The sequence below is a fragment of the Pipistrellus hanaki genome, assembly GCF_964339955.1.
Source record: "Pipistrellus hanaki genome assembly, chromosome: 21".
NCBI classification, from domain to species: domain Eukaryota; kingdom Metazoa; phylum Chordata; class Mammalia; order Chiroptera; family Vespertilionidae; genus Pipistrellus; species Pipistrellus hanaki.
This window is the reverse complement of record NC_140523.1, coordinates 3882638-3898574: the sequence shown is the minus strand read 5'-3', so window position 1 is coordinate 3898574 and position 15937 is coordinate 3882638. Positions and strand designations below refer to the sequence as shown.

General features: G+C 47.3%; 2 long non-coding RNA genes across 2 annotated transcripts in view; one reads left to right on the top strand and one right to left on the bottom strand.

Moving 5' to 3' along the window:
• LOC311614489 overlaps window positions 1–508 on the top strand; it is a 43717-nt gene extending 43209 nt beyond the window's left edge. The window contains exon 3 of the long non-coding RNA XR_014793676.1: window positions 180–508. This is a non-coding gene — a long non-coding RNA (uncharacterized lncRNA). The remainder of the gene's footprint in view (window positions 1–179) is intronic.
• Window positions 1–15937, bottom strand: part of LOC311614492 — a 175057-nt gene that overhangs the window by 12595 nt on the left and 146525 nt on the right. The gene's annotated exons all lie outside the window — the stretch shown is intronic.

Here is a 15937-nt window from a genome sequence, read left to right as displayed (position 1 = left end):
AGTTCGGGGCTCTGAGAATTAAAACCAGGATCGATGTCTCAGGAAGCAGCAAACTGCCCCCCATCCACCCCCCTTTCTGGACTTAAGAACCTGTAACGGAGTGGATGGACGCCACCCGCATTCCGTGCGGTAATAACGGAAAATTAAATGCGACTTTTCAAAACTGCTCACATTATCAGGTGATCTGTGAGCGCGATCCGGTGTGAGCACTGAGAGAGACTGATTCTGATGGCATGGCGTGGCCCGTGGCAAGCAGTCAGCAGCCGCCGAGTCTGCGGGCGCTCTCTCTCTTCTGGGGCGTTTGCAAGTGCAACTGGCTTCGGAAGGAAGCTTTGTCCCCGCCACGCAGAAGACAGGGTTTGGGTGGAACCGGAGACAATTATCGTTTCTCCTTCTTTGATTCCTGAATCAATAAGCCAAATATTTAAAGACACACACACACACACACACACACACACACACACACTTGCATTTCCCTCCCTTTCCTTTAAGAGAGACCCCGCCTTCGAGGCTGCCCTCCCCTAACGAGGGTGCCTCGCAATCAGCCCGGCATTCTTCCCCTGCACCTGGCTAGCCCGCAGCATCCTTAGTGCATCCTCCTGGACCAGCGCGGTCGCCATGGCGCCGGCGCTCTGCCTGTGGTACCCACGCGAGGCGCAGAGCCGCGGGCACACCTGAGCGGGCACACGGGGGAGACGGGCCTGCGAAAGAGCACGCAGCTTCTGGAGAAGGAAGGAGGACCGCGGGGACTGGCATTGCTGTTCGGAATTGGACTTTGTGTGCGGAGGAGCCACGGGCTTGATCGGCATTTTCATCGTCCGGATTGCAGGGAGTTTATCAGCTGAATGGTGTGACACTTGCAGCTTTTTCTGCCGGAGGAGTCCTGGTTGAGCTTGAATGTTGAAGCACTTGGCAGCTAAACTGAAAATTTGGCTTCATCTACATGCATATGGACTTCTTTTTTTTTTTCTCCCCAATCTAAAACCCCTGCCCCCTGTGCTCTGACAGGGGGCAGCGGTTTTAGAGAGGGGTGTAGGAGAGAGCGTCTAGTACATGTCATATAGCATTGGTCAGCATTTCTTACCCTCACCTCATCATTACTATTGAAAGGTAATACTATGAGCCCAGCCCAAGGATATGTCTCTATTGATTTTTAGAGAGAAGGGGGGGGGGGTAGAAAGAGGCAGGGAGAGAGAGAGAGAGAAAGAGGGGGGGAGAGGGAGAGAGGGAAGGAGGGAGAGAGAGAGAGCACTGACCTATGAACCAGGAGGTCACTGTTCATTTCCCTGTCACAGCACATGTCCAGGTTACAAGCTTGATCCCCAGTGTAGGGTGTGCAGGAGGCAGCTGATCAATGATTCTCTCTCATCACTGATGTTTCTATCTCTCCCTGTCCCTCCCTCTCTGGAATCAATAAAAATGTATTTTTTTTTTTAAAAAAAGAAAGGTTCATACTATGAAATGTTCTAGAAATATAGAACTATATCTTAATTTATATATATGTAGACACACACACACATATACAAATTAAAATATGATTTTTTTTGTTCTGAAAATGTTGTAATATTTGATTTAAAGCAGTTTTAAGACACCCGGGAAGTTGCAAACATAATTCAGAGACTTCTCTTTCCCTTCACTCAGTTTCCCCCCAAACGCACATCTCACATAACCATGGGACCTTGTCAACACGAGGAGATGGATTCAATGCTGCTAACGCAGCTACGGACCTTATTTGGCCGTACCAGTTCCGTGCATTCTCGCTGAGGGCGTGTATTAACGTGTAGGAATGCGTGAACCGCCATTGTTGAGGGGTCATCTCTCAGCGGCAAACACGGAGGGTATGTAGGGCTCCCGGACCCTATGGTGTTTTTTTATTTTTTTTATTTTTACATGCTGTGGCCGACCTCAGAGGAGGGAGAAGGCTTGCATTGATAAAGATCCTTTATAATAATTGCTTTATCCATACATTCGTTAACCAAAATATGAATCAACCCTATTATCAGTACGAACATTGACTCTGCTCTCAAAGACCTCACAGGAAGAGGGGGAAAAATCAACATTAACACATATGTTGTGTGACACGGTGCATATGAAACAAACTGATGTTCCCACTGCCCGGGCATTAGCAATAAAGGGGTCCTTGTGATGGATGACTCTCCTGTCTTGGGGATCTCACTGCTGAGAGGATACAAGGCCATTCATTAACAAGTGACCACAATGGGGTGCTCTGACAGGGGGTGGGGTCTCAGAGAGGGTGGGTCCTCTCCAGGACAAGGGGTGTGGGAGAGAGCATCAAGCACATGTCATATAGCATTGGCCAGCATTTCAAGGTGCTGAGGCTGACTCCTTGAGGGAGGTTTAGATCCGTTCCTGCTCCCTTTCATTTCGAGCCTGCCTAGCCTCCTCCAGCTCTGCTGTAGGACATTCGCACACAGTTTGCCATACTACGAGGAGTCCCTGATCCTTAGAACGGACTCAGAAGGTTTTTGATATTATACCTGATTAGAGGCCCAGTGCATGAAATTCGTGCATGGGTAGCGTCCCTAAGCCTGTCCAGAAATCAGGGCCAATCGGGGCCTTCCTTCTGGCTGCTGGCCAGGCCTCCTGGTGGTGAGTGCACGTCATAGCGAGCGATTGAACTTCTGGTCAAACTCCCGAGGGCGCCCTTTGCATATTAGCCTTTTATATATATAGCTATGCCAGATCTTTCCCACTAACCACTGGCAGGCCTGGTGCTGGCTTGCGTAGGACGTGGGCTAGAGAGGGCTCTGTTTTCTAGGAGTGAAGGGGACACGGTTGGTAGCCAAGTGCTGGAAACATCAAACGCCGGGTGTTTCTTTACTGAAAACTGAAGCTCCTTATTCAACGGTGACATCACTGTCACCAGCTGGCTCGCTGAACTGTGACCGTGGGCCTCTCCAGCTGAGCTGCTCTGCACTGGACGTGAGCTGGCTTCCAGCATTCCTACTGCGGTTTGCAAGGCCCCACACGTCCCAGCCGAGCTACGTGCGCCCTCGGCCTCACCACATTCCATCTTCCTGTCCGTTCCCAGCGGCCAGGGCACGCAGGCCTCGTTCGTGGCCTCTGACTTGCTTAGCTGGGTTCCACTCCAGGGCCTTCGCACAGTCTGCTTCCTCCCTTCCCTGGATCTCCATGGATGACCTCATTCTTCAGGCTTCTACTGAAGGCTTTGCATGTCTATGTCAAGTCCCCGCCAGGAGTCCCATTTTGTGATTACTTACACTTCCTGCATGTAGGGTAGCAAGCAATCTTATATTCAATCTTATACTCAATGTTTATGGTGATTATGTGTTTGTTTCTCCTATTAAACTGTGAGTTCCATGAGGCAGCAATGCTTATTTTTGCTCAGTATTTGTTGAATTGAACTATTTAAATATATATATATATATATATATATATATATATATATATATATTTGTATTGATTTCAGAGAGGAAAGGAGAGGGAGAGAGAGAAACCTCAATGATGACAGAGAACCATTCATTGGCTGCCTCCTGCACGCCCCACCCCGGGGGACTGAGCCTGCAACTCGGACATATGCCCTTGACTTGGAATCAAACCCAGGACCCTTTAGTCCACAGGCTGACACTCTATCCACTGAGCAAACTATCTAGGGGTTGAATGAATTATTATTTATTATTATTATTATTATTATTATTGTACCTTACTTTTTCTTTCTTTTTAAAAAATTTATTAATTAAGTGTTACATATATGTCTTTATCCCTCCATTGCCTCCCAACCCCCTTGAATGAAACACTGAATGCTGGGTAAGTGAATGAAATAGTGACAACCTCCTCATGTCTTTGATAAGTTGAGGTAATGTCCCAGCTGGGATTTGGATACATTTTTACATTGTTTTGGGCCCATTCCTGGGGTCTTTTTATTTTTTTTCCTTTCTCAAGTTCAGGCAGGAAAAGCTTTTCACAGAAAATCATGGCCAATGTGAGCTTTGTCTTCGACTTCTGCCTAGGCCAGCGTTTTTCAACCGCTGTTCCGCGGCACACTAGTGTGCCGTGAGATGTTGCCTGGTGTGCCGTAGGTGCAGACAAGACAGAATTTTATAATTTTTCACTATTTTGTTTACTTAATATTTCATAATAAAGTAATTATAAAATACTTTCTTTGTGTTTGATTCCTATTCAAGAGAATTACTTTATATATAGTCAATATAGGCACAGAGTTAAATTTTTTAACATTTTCTAATGGTGGTGTGCCTCGTGATTTTTTTCATGAAACAAGTGTGCCTTTGCCCCAAAAAGGTTGAAAAACACTGGCCTAGGCCACTGGCTTCTGCTTTGGATGCTTTACCCGGTGTAGCTGTCACTTAGACGCCACTCCAGCAAGGGCAAACCATGGCCAGCTGCGTGTCCATCATCGGAATGGTGGCCATTCCTTTGCAAAACTAGCCTGGGGCCTCGGTGTCCGTCTCAGGGTTCTGAGCGTGGCTCTCGGCGCGCTGGGGCCCTTGAGAGCGGGAGGCCCCTGAGCAGATGGGTCAGGATCCCCTTGAAAGTGTTGGTACCTGCTGGATTCTAGATCTCTCTCCCGATGCTCACTGGCTTCCGGGTGGGAAGGGCTGTGACTAGGATGAAGAGGGCTCACCTAGGGAGAGGGATGGAGGGGGAGACCAGGCGCATCTCCAGGAAGCGATCTTGGAGCTGATTCCAGAATGCCGGGCAGGGCAGGGTGAGCTGGTTCGGCCGGGAAACGTGACCCAGGCTACGGGTGGGGCAGGAGGGAGAGGCGTGTGCAAAGGTCTCGGAGAGGCATTTGCCTAAAAGACCCAGCACCATCTCTGGGAAATGTGGCTACAAAGCCATGCCTCTTGAAAAACCTCGGCCTGTCTCCCCAATTGGAATGACCTGGATAGCTGCTTCCGTTTTGTGGCTATCCGTTCAGGCTCAGCATATGTTCCTAATCAGATATCCATGATTTATTTTAATTCTAGGTCGGTAGGTAACACTGCAGTATGAATTCCATCTTTTTCTTTGTAGAATATATATATTGGGGGGGGGGGGGAGCCGGGGAGGGGTGACAATCAATGATTCTTTCTCATCATCGATGTCTCTGTCTTTCTCTCCCTCTCCTTTCCTCTCTGAAATCAATAAAAATATTTTTTTAAAAATGTGACAAGTGCTGAAAATATGGAGGTTTCCCGGGCTCAGAGTCGCTTGCAAGCTTAGGAGAGATTTCCAAGATGGCAGCCAGACAGTCAAACACTTCCAATCATGTCGAAGATTGATCATTTATGCAGCTCACAGTTGTAAAAATTTAATAGGAAGTCGGCTCCCAAATAAAGACTGATAAAAAAAAAAAAAGTCTGATCTTTAGCAAGCAAGGCATCGCACGGACTTTCTGAAACTATTTCTGGATTGCTCGCTTTGTATTATTTGGGGAAGCTTTATGACAGGGGTCCTCAAACTTTTTAAAGTGGGGGCCAGATCACGGTCCCTCAGAGAGCTGGAGGGCCGGACTATATGAACTACTAATTCCTACTGTAACACCTCGGCTGCGCTCACTGCCCAAAAAACCTGGCGGGCCGGATCAGACTCCTCTGCGGGCCGCATGTGGCCCGCGGGCCGTAGTTTGAAGACCCCTGCTTTATGACATCAGAACCGCTTTCCAGGATCCAGTAATGAACTTCCCCGAAGGTTTTATTTAATGAGGGTCGCTGGGGAGAAATGCAAACAGGTGTTCTATGTGACAGACGAGAGGCTATCTCGAACATTAACTTACAAACATGACACACTGTAGAATGCACGGGCAGCTCAGTACTAAGAAATGAGTGAGATCCTTTGCTATCAAATTGCTTCTCTAGAAACTAGAGTTCAGAGGAGAGGCCTGGATTAATTCAGACAACACAAGCCCAGAAAGTGGCGAGTGGGCAGTGTGAACTGGGCTATTGGTGAGGGGCAGGAAATCAGAAGGGCAATCACATCTTGCTAAGTACTGAGAGAGAGAGAGAGAGAGAGAGAGAGAGAGAGAGAGAGAGAGAGAGAGAGAGAGAGAGAGAGAGGAAGGAAGCCATGCAGATAAGGATAGATCGTTTGTTTTCTCTTTTCCATTTCTACCTTTCCAACTGGGACATGTTTCTGTCCTTGTACTCTTGAGACGCCCACACACGAAAAGAAGACTAATGTTTTGAGCATAAAGAAGAGTACCTGCTTTGGGTCCCTGTGACTGGCCCCTGGCTGGCTGGTCACGGCCCCGTCAGCTGGTGCGTGGAGGAAGGTCAAGAATGTGAGCTTGTCAGCTCAGGAGATCAAAGTTTTGGATGCTGAAAAGTTAAGGCTTTCGAAGGCAGGGCGCTGCAATTCCCTGCAAAATGGCCGTATAGCCCTGGCCGGTGTGGATCAGTGGATAGAGCATCAGCCTGCGGCCCAAAGGGTCCTGGGTCTGATTCCGGTCAAGGGCATGGACCTCGGTGGCAGGCTCCTCCCCAGCCTGGGTTCTGGCCGGAAGCGTGCAGGAGGCAGCCCATTGATGTGTTTCTCTCACACCGATGATTCTCTCTGCCTCTCCCTCTTTCTTCCACTCTCTATGAGAAAATATCCTCGGGTGAGGATGAGCAATAAATGAAAAAATGGCCGTATAGGCCGCTGGGAGACTGGGGCTGGATGTGGGCAGCTGGAGTCTCACTGGGCACGGACCCTGAGTGAGCCCAGCAGCCAGGTGGCTCTCCCTCCTCCCCGTGGCAGAGAGTCCTCCGCCTGGAGGTGACCCCCCCAGTGAGGGGGTGCTCCCCTCCAGCCTCGGAATGCACACCCTGCCTCTTTAAGAACCGGTTCACTTGTGAATCAGTCCCGCGAATGGGACAAAGCAGCCGTTACTGCGCGCAGGCAAGGTGAAGATAATAGAATAAACATCATATCCGTCACCATGATATCGCATCCCACTTTGCAGGGACGCACAAAAAAAAAAAAAAAAAAAAAAAAAAGAGAGAGAGAGAGAGAGAGAGAGAGAGAGAGAGAGAGAGAGGCCATTTCATCAAGCTAATTGCCTGAAAGTAAAAGAGAGGGAACTTCAGCGATTAGTCTATTACGGGCCTTTTTTTCTTAATCACAAATAGGGCCCGCGTGTCCCTCCGGGGGGATGTGTATTCTAATTTACAATTGAACTCCGGATCAGAGCAATCAATCTTGGGCAGCGCTTTTACAGTGTAATTGCTGCAACACAACAAATAAAAAAAAAAAAAAAAAAAAAAAAGGAGAAGGAGAAGGCCTAAGCCGAGCTTCAACTGGAGCTGGAGGTATTCCCGGGCCCAAGTTCAGGGTGGGAGGGAGCGAAGACACGCCGCCGACATGAATATGCAATGAGCCCTCATTAGCGGCCTAGAGTTGCCATGACGAATGGCATTATCCCCGGCCTGGTGCTGCCTAAACATGAATTTTATAACGATCCATTTATCATGCCTTGTCATGGGCTCCTGGACTGTACGCCCCTCCAGCTCTCGCACCTTTCCCCGTGGTGATGCGAGATGCCCCCCTTTTACTATTACTTTTTGCCTTCTGTATTGATTTCCGGCTCTTCGGAGTGGTGTTCAGACAGAGCAGCGTGCTAATGAGCGAGGGTGACTTTGAGAAGTGGAAGAACTAAAACTTGATGATTCATCCCGTCTTCTCCACAGTCGCGTTAATTGAGAAAATAGTTGGACTAAACTTTTAAAGACGCTTCTGGATGTGGGTGCTGTGACTGCTGGCACATCCTGATGGTGCAGGTGTGCTTTTTTAAAGTTAAACTTAGGTTCCTGCCTTTCATGAATTTTATGAAATTTTATGAATTTTTTTGGTTTTTCAAGAACCTTCCGATAGCTTAAAAACAGAACTCAAAAGTTTTGTGGTGTTTTCTTTTTTTCTCAAAAATTTAGAGACATGACAAAAAAAAACCCCAAGTATAAAGTGCTTGAGTAATTTTGTTGCTGTTGTTAATCCTCAGCCAAGGATATTTTTCCATTCATTCTGAGAGAGAGTGAAAGGAGAGGGGGAGACGGAGAGAAACATTGATGTGAGAGAGAGATAATGATTGGTTGTCTCCTACATGCACCCCGACCGGGGCTGGATATCAAGCCTGCAACGGAGCCCTGACCGGTTTGGCTCAGTGGATAGAGCATCGGCCTGCAGACTCAAGGGTCCCAGGTTCGATTCCAGTCAAGGGCATGTACCTTGGTTTCAGGCACATCCCCGGAGGGGGGTGTGAGGGAGGCAGCCGATCCATGATTCTCTCTCATCACTGCTGTCTCTGCCTCTCTCCCTCTCCCTTCCTCTCTGAAATCAATCAAAATATATATATTTAAAAATAATAAAAATAAATAAAACCACTGAGAGGAAGTGTGTTTCAGCCTAAAGATGCGGCACCATTTTAGCGGGTGTGCTCATGGTATGAGTCTGCTGGGCATTCTAGTTTTTGTTTCTGGAGGAAAAAAAAAAAAAAAAAAAAAATTCATGGTCCTATCCCCGCCCCCGGCGATGAATTAAACAGAAGGATTTTTAGAGATATGTGGTGGAGAAGGGATTCAACTATTGGCAAATGACATTAAAGAACACTGTGATTATGACGGAACAGATTAAGACTATGTTTATATGACACCGAACATCTGGCTGGAAAGGGAAAAAATTAGTAAAAACCCTTGATGTTTTGTTTACTTGACACCATACATCTGGATCTTTGGAAACATCTGGGTTTTCGACTGTTTCCTCCTAGGTTTTATCTGGGTGTTTGGCATGATGTACAGAAAGGTAAAAAAAAAAAACATAAAAAACACACACAAAACAACCCCAAGCCCTTTAATACCATTATCACTGAATTCAGTAAAATTCCTGTATTTCATTAATCTGCGAAAATTAACTAATTATTCTGTTAAACATAGTATGTAATGAACAAAATCCTCCACTGGGCAAATACATATAGGATATAATTAGGTGATTTAAAAAATTTATTATTTATTTATTTAAAAAATGTTTTATTGATTTTTTTTACAGAGAGGAAGGGAGAAGGATAGAGAGTCAGAAACATTGATGGGAGAGAAACACCGATCAGCTGCCTCCTGCACACCCCCAACTGGGGATGTGCCCGCAACCAAGGTCCGTGCCCTTGACCGGAATCGAACCTGGGACCCTTCAGTCCGCAGGCCGATTCTCCATCCACTGAGCCAAACGGGTCAGAGCTAATGAGGTGACTTTTTAAGGAATAAAACCGGGCTTCAAGCACATTTAAATCTCGGTCTTTGCTGACTAACAGCCATTTCCTTGGGCAGAAATCCTTTTTGGTTCTCACGACAGCAATGTCCTCTCCGGGGGAGGGGTTTTGCCACGTGTGATGAGGATCCCTCCATTTGTAATATGTTTTGACAATAGTAAAATTTCATGAACACTTACTAACACGGGAGATACATCTAATAAGAGACGTCTTCTCTGCCAAGCAAATTAGGCCGTCTGATAAGATCAGTGTAAACTTGCTCTCTGAGCAAGCCTTCTGACATGCCCGCGGCTGAACCCCAAAAAAGGCAATCGGCTGGAGCAGGGCCTCAAAGACTCCCCCGCAATGAAAAACACCTCCTGGGGCTGACGTGTGTGTGTGTGTGTGTGTGTGAGATCTCATCTGAAAGAAAGTTATCGCGATTATTGAACATTTCCTCTGTAGCTTTCTCTCCAGCCAGCCACCTCTCGTGAAAATAGTCTATTTGCTTTTGCGATCCCCAGGTTTCCAGAAGGCTCGGCGCTCCTTGAGAGATGCCACTCATGGGACACGCAGCCCGGATGGAGAGCCTGGGACCCCAGAGTAAATAAAAAAAAAACACAAACATCCGGGTTGTTGCCATGCAAGTGCCTTCCAAAGGTCTGATTTGATTTTTTTTTTTAAATATATTTTATTGATTTTGTACAGAGAGGAAGGGAGAGAGCTAGAGAGTCAGAAACCTCAATGAGAGAGAGTCATTGATCAGCTGCCTCTTGCACACCCCCCACTGGGGATACGCCCGCAACCAAGGCACATGCCCTTGACTGGAATCGAGCCCGGGACCCCTCAGTCCCCAAGCCGACGCTCTATCCATTGAACCAAACCAGTCTCGGCCTGATTTGATTTTTAAAAGCGATTCTGCAGATGTAAAAATGAAGGGCAGGCAGAAGCAGGCTGCGGCTTAATGAACGTGCAGGTTAAGAAACACGGAGAGATCTCATAGCCTTATTGCAAATTTTTTTTTTTTTTTTAATTTAGCTGTTAGGGTTGGAAAGCCAGCCCCCCGACACAATAGGGATTGCCAAATTTTCTGGCTTGCTATTGCTATTTCCTCATCGAACTGCCCCGTTTTTCTCCCCCAACGTGTTTCGGAAGCAAGTTGGTGTTTCTGTCTGCGGAGTCCCTATCCCAGACTTGAAATTGTAAAGAAGAGTCTCTAACCTGGCTTTGTCTTAGCCATTTCATCAGCGAGCCCGGCTCCTCCCGCCATGAACAAATTGTACACTTAGTCCCACTTGAAAAAAAAAAAGAAGAAAATAAAACACACACACACACACACACACACACACACACACACACACACACACACACCCCAAACCCTTCTTACTGGCTCTAATGACATCTTCAGTCAGTAATGAGTTAATAAAAACCTCCAAGTCATCTGGGGCCAGATAAGGAGGGAGAAAGAGCAGCTTTGTCCGGGAATGGCAGGCTCCGGGCTGCCCTGGGAGATGTCATGGGTCAGTCATGTTAAGAATGTGTGCGTCGGATGACCTGCTGATTCTTATCTGCCGGCCCTGCAGCGGCGACTGCCAAGGGCCGGTTTGGGAGTCGCGATGAATAAACAATGACCCTTTGGATTGGCGGGGGCTGTGTCCCGGAGTGAGGGGTTTATGTCTACTCAAACATGATGACACTAGCAATCAATATGCCAATTACCCGACAAGTTATTGGATGGGGCGGGCAGGGGCCCAGCCTCTGGCCCTTTGAAGCGGCCGTGAGTCGGGAGGTTCCTGGGCTCGGAGGCACAAGGTGAGCCCCGGGTCTCCGGCTGGAGGAGTCCTGGCTGCTTTGAATCGCTTGGGGAGTTAATTGAACAATAGAGATTCCCACCCTGGCTGGTGTGGCTCAGTGGACAGAGCGTCGGCCTGTGGACCAAAGGGTCCCGGGTTCGATTCCGGTCAAGGGCATGAACTCTGGTTGCAGGCTTCTCCCTGGGGGTTATGCAGGAGGCAACCGATCGATGTGTTTGATGTGTTTCTCTCACATCGATGTTTCTAGAACTTTCCCTCCCTCCTCCACTCTCCCTAAAAATCAATGGAAGAATAGCCTCAGGTGAGGATTGACAAACAAAAGGATACAGATTCCGAGTCTCCTTCTCGGAGACCCCCTGAGCGCCCTGGGGCAGGGCTGTGGGTCTGTGTTGGTAGCTTTGATGGAGCAGGTGAGGGAGCTGGTGGGCATGCGAATTCTTGCACCTCCAGACAGTTGCTATGAGAAAGGCAATTTCTCAAGCCTCAGCCCAGGCCGGCTGCATGGAACACGCGGGGGGTGAGGCTCAGAGATCCGAGTTCGAACACAGCCTCGGGTGCTTCTGGCGCACCCTCCCGTTGGAGAACCAAGGCCGGAGAGCAAAGACCTTGGCCAAAAGGTTGCAACTCAGCGTTACCATCCATCACCTTGGAGCTGGGTCATTTGTCACTCATCCCAGTTAAGAGGCTGAACTGTGCAAATGGTTCAATGAGGGAACGGCCTGGCTGGTGTGGCTTAGCTGGCTGGGCGACCTCCCTGGCCTGAAAGGTTGTCGGTTTGATTCCCGGTCAGGGCACATGTCCCCGTTTTGGGCTTGATCCCCAGTGGGGGGCGTGCAGGAGGCAGCCCATCCATGATTCTCTCTCTCCCTCTCCCTTCCTCTCTGAAATCAATAAAATAAAACCTATAATAATAGAAGTGTAATATGCTAATTAGACATTATTATTGGGACAGCAGAATGATCTTCCATACATCTTTCCAGACAATCTTCAAGTGAGCACCTTGCATGAATTTTGTGCACTGAGCCTCTAGTATACATGTCAAAGAGAATAACCTTGCAGAACAAGTGTTCTGAGCCGTATGCTTTAGGAAAGAGGGAGTCCAATCTTCTAAGCTGACACACACCGATGGGTCGAAGCTCGTTTATTCTATACGTTACATAATAAGGAATGTCTGTCTTTGCTATGATTTATGAAACCCGCCGTTTCTGGCATCAACATTAATTACGTGGTGGCTCGCAGCCATCCAGGAGGCTCATGTAACGCCACCAAAGAGTTAAATAAATTGTCCAGCTGTTGATGGTCTGGTTAAATCATCCCTGAACGGCTGGCGCATCTCCCAGAACAGGTACTGATTAAAAAAAGCACCTGGGTTTTACTGGCGAGATTACATTGTATTTTCACAAGCGGCAGATGATGTCATGGTGACTCCCTGCTTGGACCCAGAAGCCCCTCCGGAGGCAGATGTGTGCCTAGGCTGATGGGGGGAGACTCTGGCTGCCCACTGAGGGCACTGCCCTGGGTAGGCTCACCGCCCTGGGCTCCGGAGGGGCGGGGCCAGCGCAGCATCTTGCTTTTCTCATTGGCTAACCCCAAAGGTGACATGAACTCCAGAGGTCAGGCCAGCGGCATCTCAAGCACATCCGAGGTTGTAAAACTCTCCTCTTGAAGTGTTCGCCAGGCCTGTGCGTTAACGCCAAATGTTGATTCTTGCCGGGGACACGATGTCTTATAAACGTTACGAGGGAATATCATTTTCCCCGGAGCCGCGGAGGCAGGCACTTTTAAGGCCACGCTGAGAAAGGGCTTAGCTTCCCCGGTAACATCTGCGGGTCACATGTTTGCCTAGAAACCGCCTCTTTGCTAAAATGTTCCCCGATGGGTTGCACAAGGCTTGGGAGGCTTGGCCGAGAAGGAAGATGTGTCGAGATTAAAAATAAACAAACAAGACAACCTAAAAATAAGTCAGTCCCACCAACCCCTGCTAATATTTGTCATCTTGTCTTTTTAAATATATATATATTTTTATTGATTTCTGAGAAGAAGGAAGAGGGAGAGAGAGAGTGAGAAATATCAATGATGAAAGAGACTCATTGAGGGACTGCCTCCTGCACACCCCACAAAGGGGATGGAGCCCACAACCTGGGCCTGTGCCCTGACTGGGAATCGAACCCTGACCTCCTGGTTCTTAGGGTCGAAGCTCAACCACTGAGCCACACTGGTCAGGCTGTCATCTTTTCTATATTGTCCTACAATTCTGCGCAAGACTTGGAACTCATCAGGAGGCGTCTCTGAACTAAAAATGATGGAGCAGACTAGACTTAGGGAGGTCTCAAGCCCTTTTCTCATCTCTTCTGTAAATATATCCTTGTGGGCATCGCATCTGCTCCCAGCTCTGCAGACAGAAAACTCTGCTAGGAGCGGAGTCCACGCCCTTGTGAGAAAGAGCAGTTCGAGAGGGCTAGCTGGTCTACCCGCCACTCATCTGGCTGGCTCCGCAGTTGGCTATTTCTCCCCTTTCCATCCTTTGAAATGTTTTGAATTAAAATAGCTCACTCAAGGTCACTGGAGGCATATGGTCCTGCTCAAAACTTTAAACAAAACATTAGTTTTTACAACCTTTTGTAATTTGGTATTGTATACAACATGGTTATATGCGGGGTTTCTGTAATCTTTTCAGTGGGTGACAGAAATATGAGAAGCGAATTTATAAGCCATTTAGTGAAGCATTTAATCAATTTCATGCATAGGAAATAACTGCGATTGCTCTGCTTTATCAATCTTTCTCTCTGGGAGAACTCCAGTCTGCACGCTCTCCAAACATTGGCCGGGGGCAGGGGGGGGGGACGGCCGAGTGCAGGGCAGGGATGGGGAGGGCGGAGCGTGCGCACATGTGCTCTGAGACGTCAGGGGCTTCTGGAGTCTGCCCACAGGGCCGCCAGCATCTTCCAGCCCCCTGGAGGCTGTTAATGTATTTCAGAGAGAGAGAGCGCGGATGTAATGTTTAGAGAGGGAGTGTTCGAGGCCTTTTCACTGCAAAGTTATTCATTAATCACTCTTTTCCCAGAGTGGCTCTCACGTGCTCAGGAGGCTGTCTTCAACTTTAACAAAATTCCTATCTATTTGAAAAGCTCTGTTCAGGAGCTGTTACTTTTATTTTATTTTATTTTATTTTATTTAATTCATTTATTTTTTAAAAATATTTTTATTGATTTCAGAGAGAAAGGGAGAGGGGGAGAGAGAAAGAAACATCAACGATGAGAGAGAATCATGGATTGGGTGCCTCCTGCACACCCCACACTGGGGATGGAGCCTGCAACCAGGGCCTGTGCCCTGACTGGGAATTGAACCATGACCTCCTGGTTCCTAGGTCAGTGCTCAGCCACTGAACCACACCTGCTGGGCCAGTGTTGTTACTTTTAAAACACATGAAAACAATAAAATGACTTACATTAAAACTTGCTTCTGAATCAAGGAGTTAAAACAACCTGACTCAAAGAATTAAACATTCACCCAAGTGGCCCGTTACAAGTGGACTGATTTGGGGCCTTTTTCAAACGATTTGACCTGTTTCCTAGGGTTCATGTTCCAATTCTCTTTCCAATTGCTTCAAAGATTAATCCAGCCCTTGACTACACGGTGGGTTAATATTTTCTTTTCTGTCATGTGCTAGAGTCCCTCTTATAACACTTGACCCCAACACCATCAGGTTCTTAAGTGAGAAGGTCCTCAGGGAACAAAGAAGACCTGGCCAGAGTCATTATCTGCTAAACCAGATGGAAGTCGCATCAGCTCTCCCTTGTCCTCTAAAACGGAGTCTGATTTAAGAGAATATAGACGTGGATTCTAATTTATTTATATTTTTAAAATATATTTTTTATTGATTGCAGAGAGGAAGGGAGAGGGAGAGAGAGATAAAAACATCAATGATGAGAGAAAATCATGGATCAGCCGCCTCCTGCACGCCCCACAATGGGGGACGGAGCCCGAAACCGGGGCATGTGCCCTGACCCGGAATCAAACTATGACCTCCTGGGTCATAGGTCGATGCTCAAGCCCATGCTGGCAACGTGATTTCTTTTCTTTTTAAAAAATATATTTTATTGATTTTTTTTACAGAGAAGAAGGGAGAGAGATAGAGAGCCAGAAACGTCGATGAGAGAGAAACATCGACCAGCCGCTTCCTGCACACCCCCTACATGCCTTTGACCGGAATCGAACCCGGGACCTTTCAATCTGCAGACCGACGCTCTATCCACTGAGCCAAACCGGTTTCGGCTGAGCAACGTGATTTCTAATTCGGGAAATAATTTGCTTTCATTGTTTCAGAACCTAGAGGAGTATTTCAGGGAATAAATTCCAATCGAGAGTATTTAGTTTTGATTTTAAATCAGCTCCTTTCAAGGTCCCCACCTCAGGCAGATTATGCTGGTTCACAGTCCCTTTTAACTGATGCCGTGAGCAGGATGTTCTTGCCTTGTAATTCAGTGCTTTGCCATTTGATATTTTGCCACATCATTAAGCTGTGGGAGATGCACAGTTATATTGAACAAAATTGCCTTGGTAATCCTGCATACAATCGAGACCTCTAATGGATAGATACCTCAATTCTCTCTCTATCATCCATCCATCCATATGTCTGTCTATCTGCCTATCTATCTGTCATCTACCCAACTATCCTTCCACCTATATGCCTATCCATTGATCTATCCATCCATCATCCATCCACCCATATGTCTATCTATCTATCCATCCATCTACCCATCCATCCATCTACCACCTATCCATCCATCCATCCATCCACCTATCTGCCTATCTACCTGTCTGTATATCTAGCTTCCTAATTGTCATTTATTCATCCATCCAGTATCTATCTATCTATCACTATTCAACCATTAACTCCTGGATTAAACAACACCTCATTGACTTT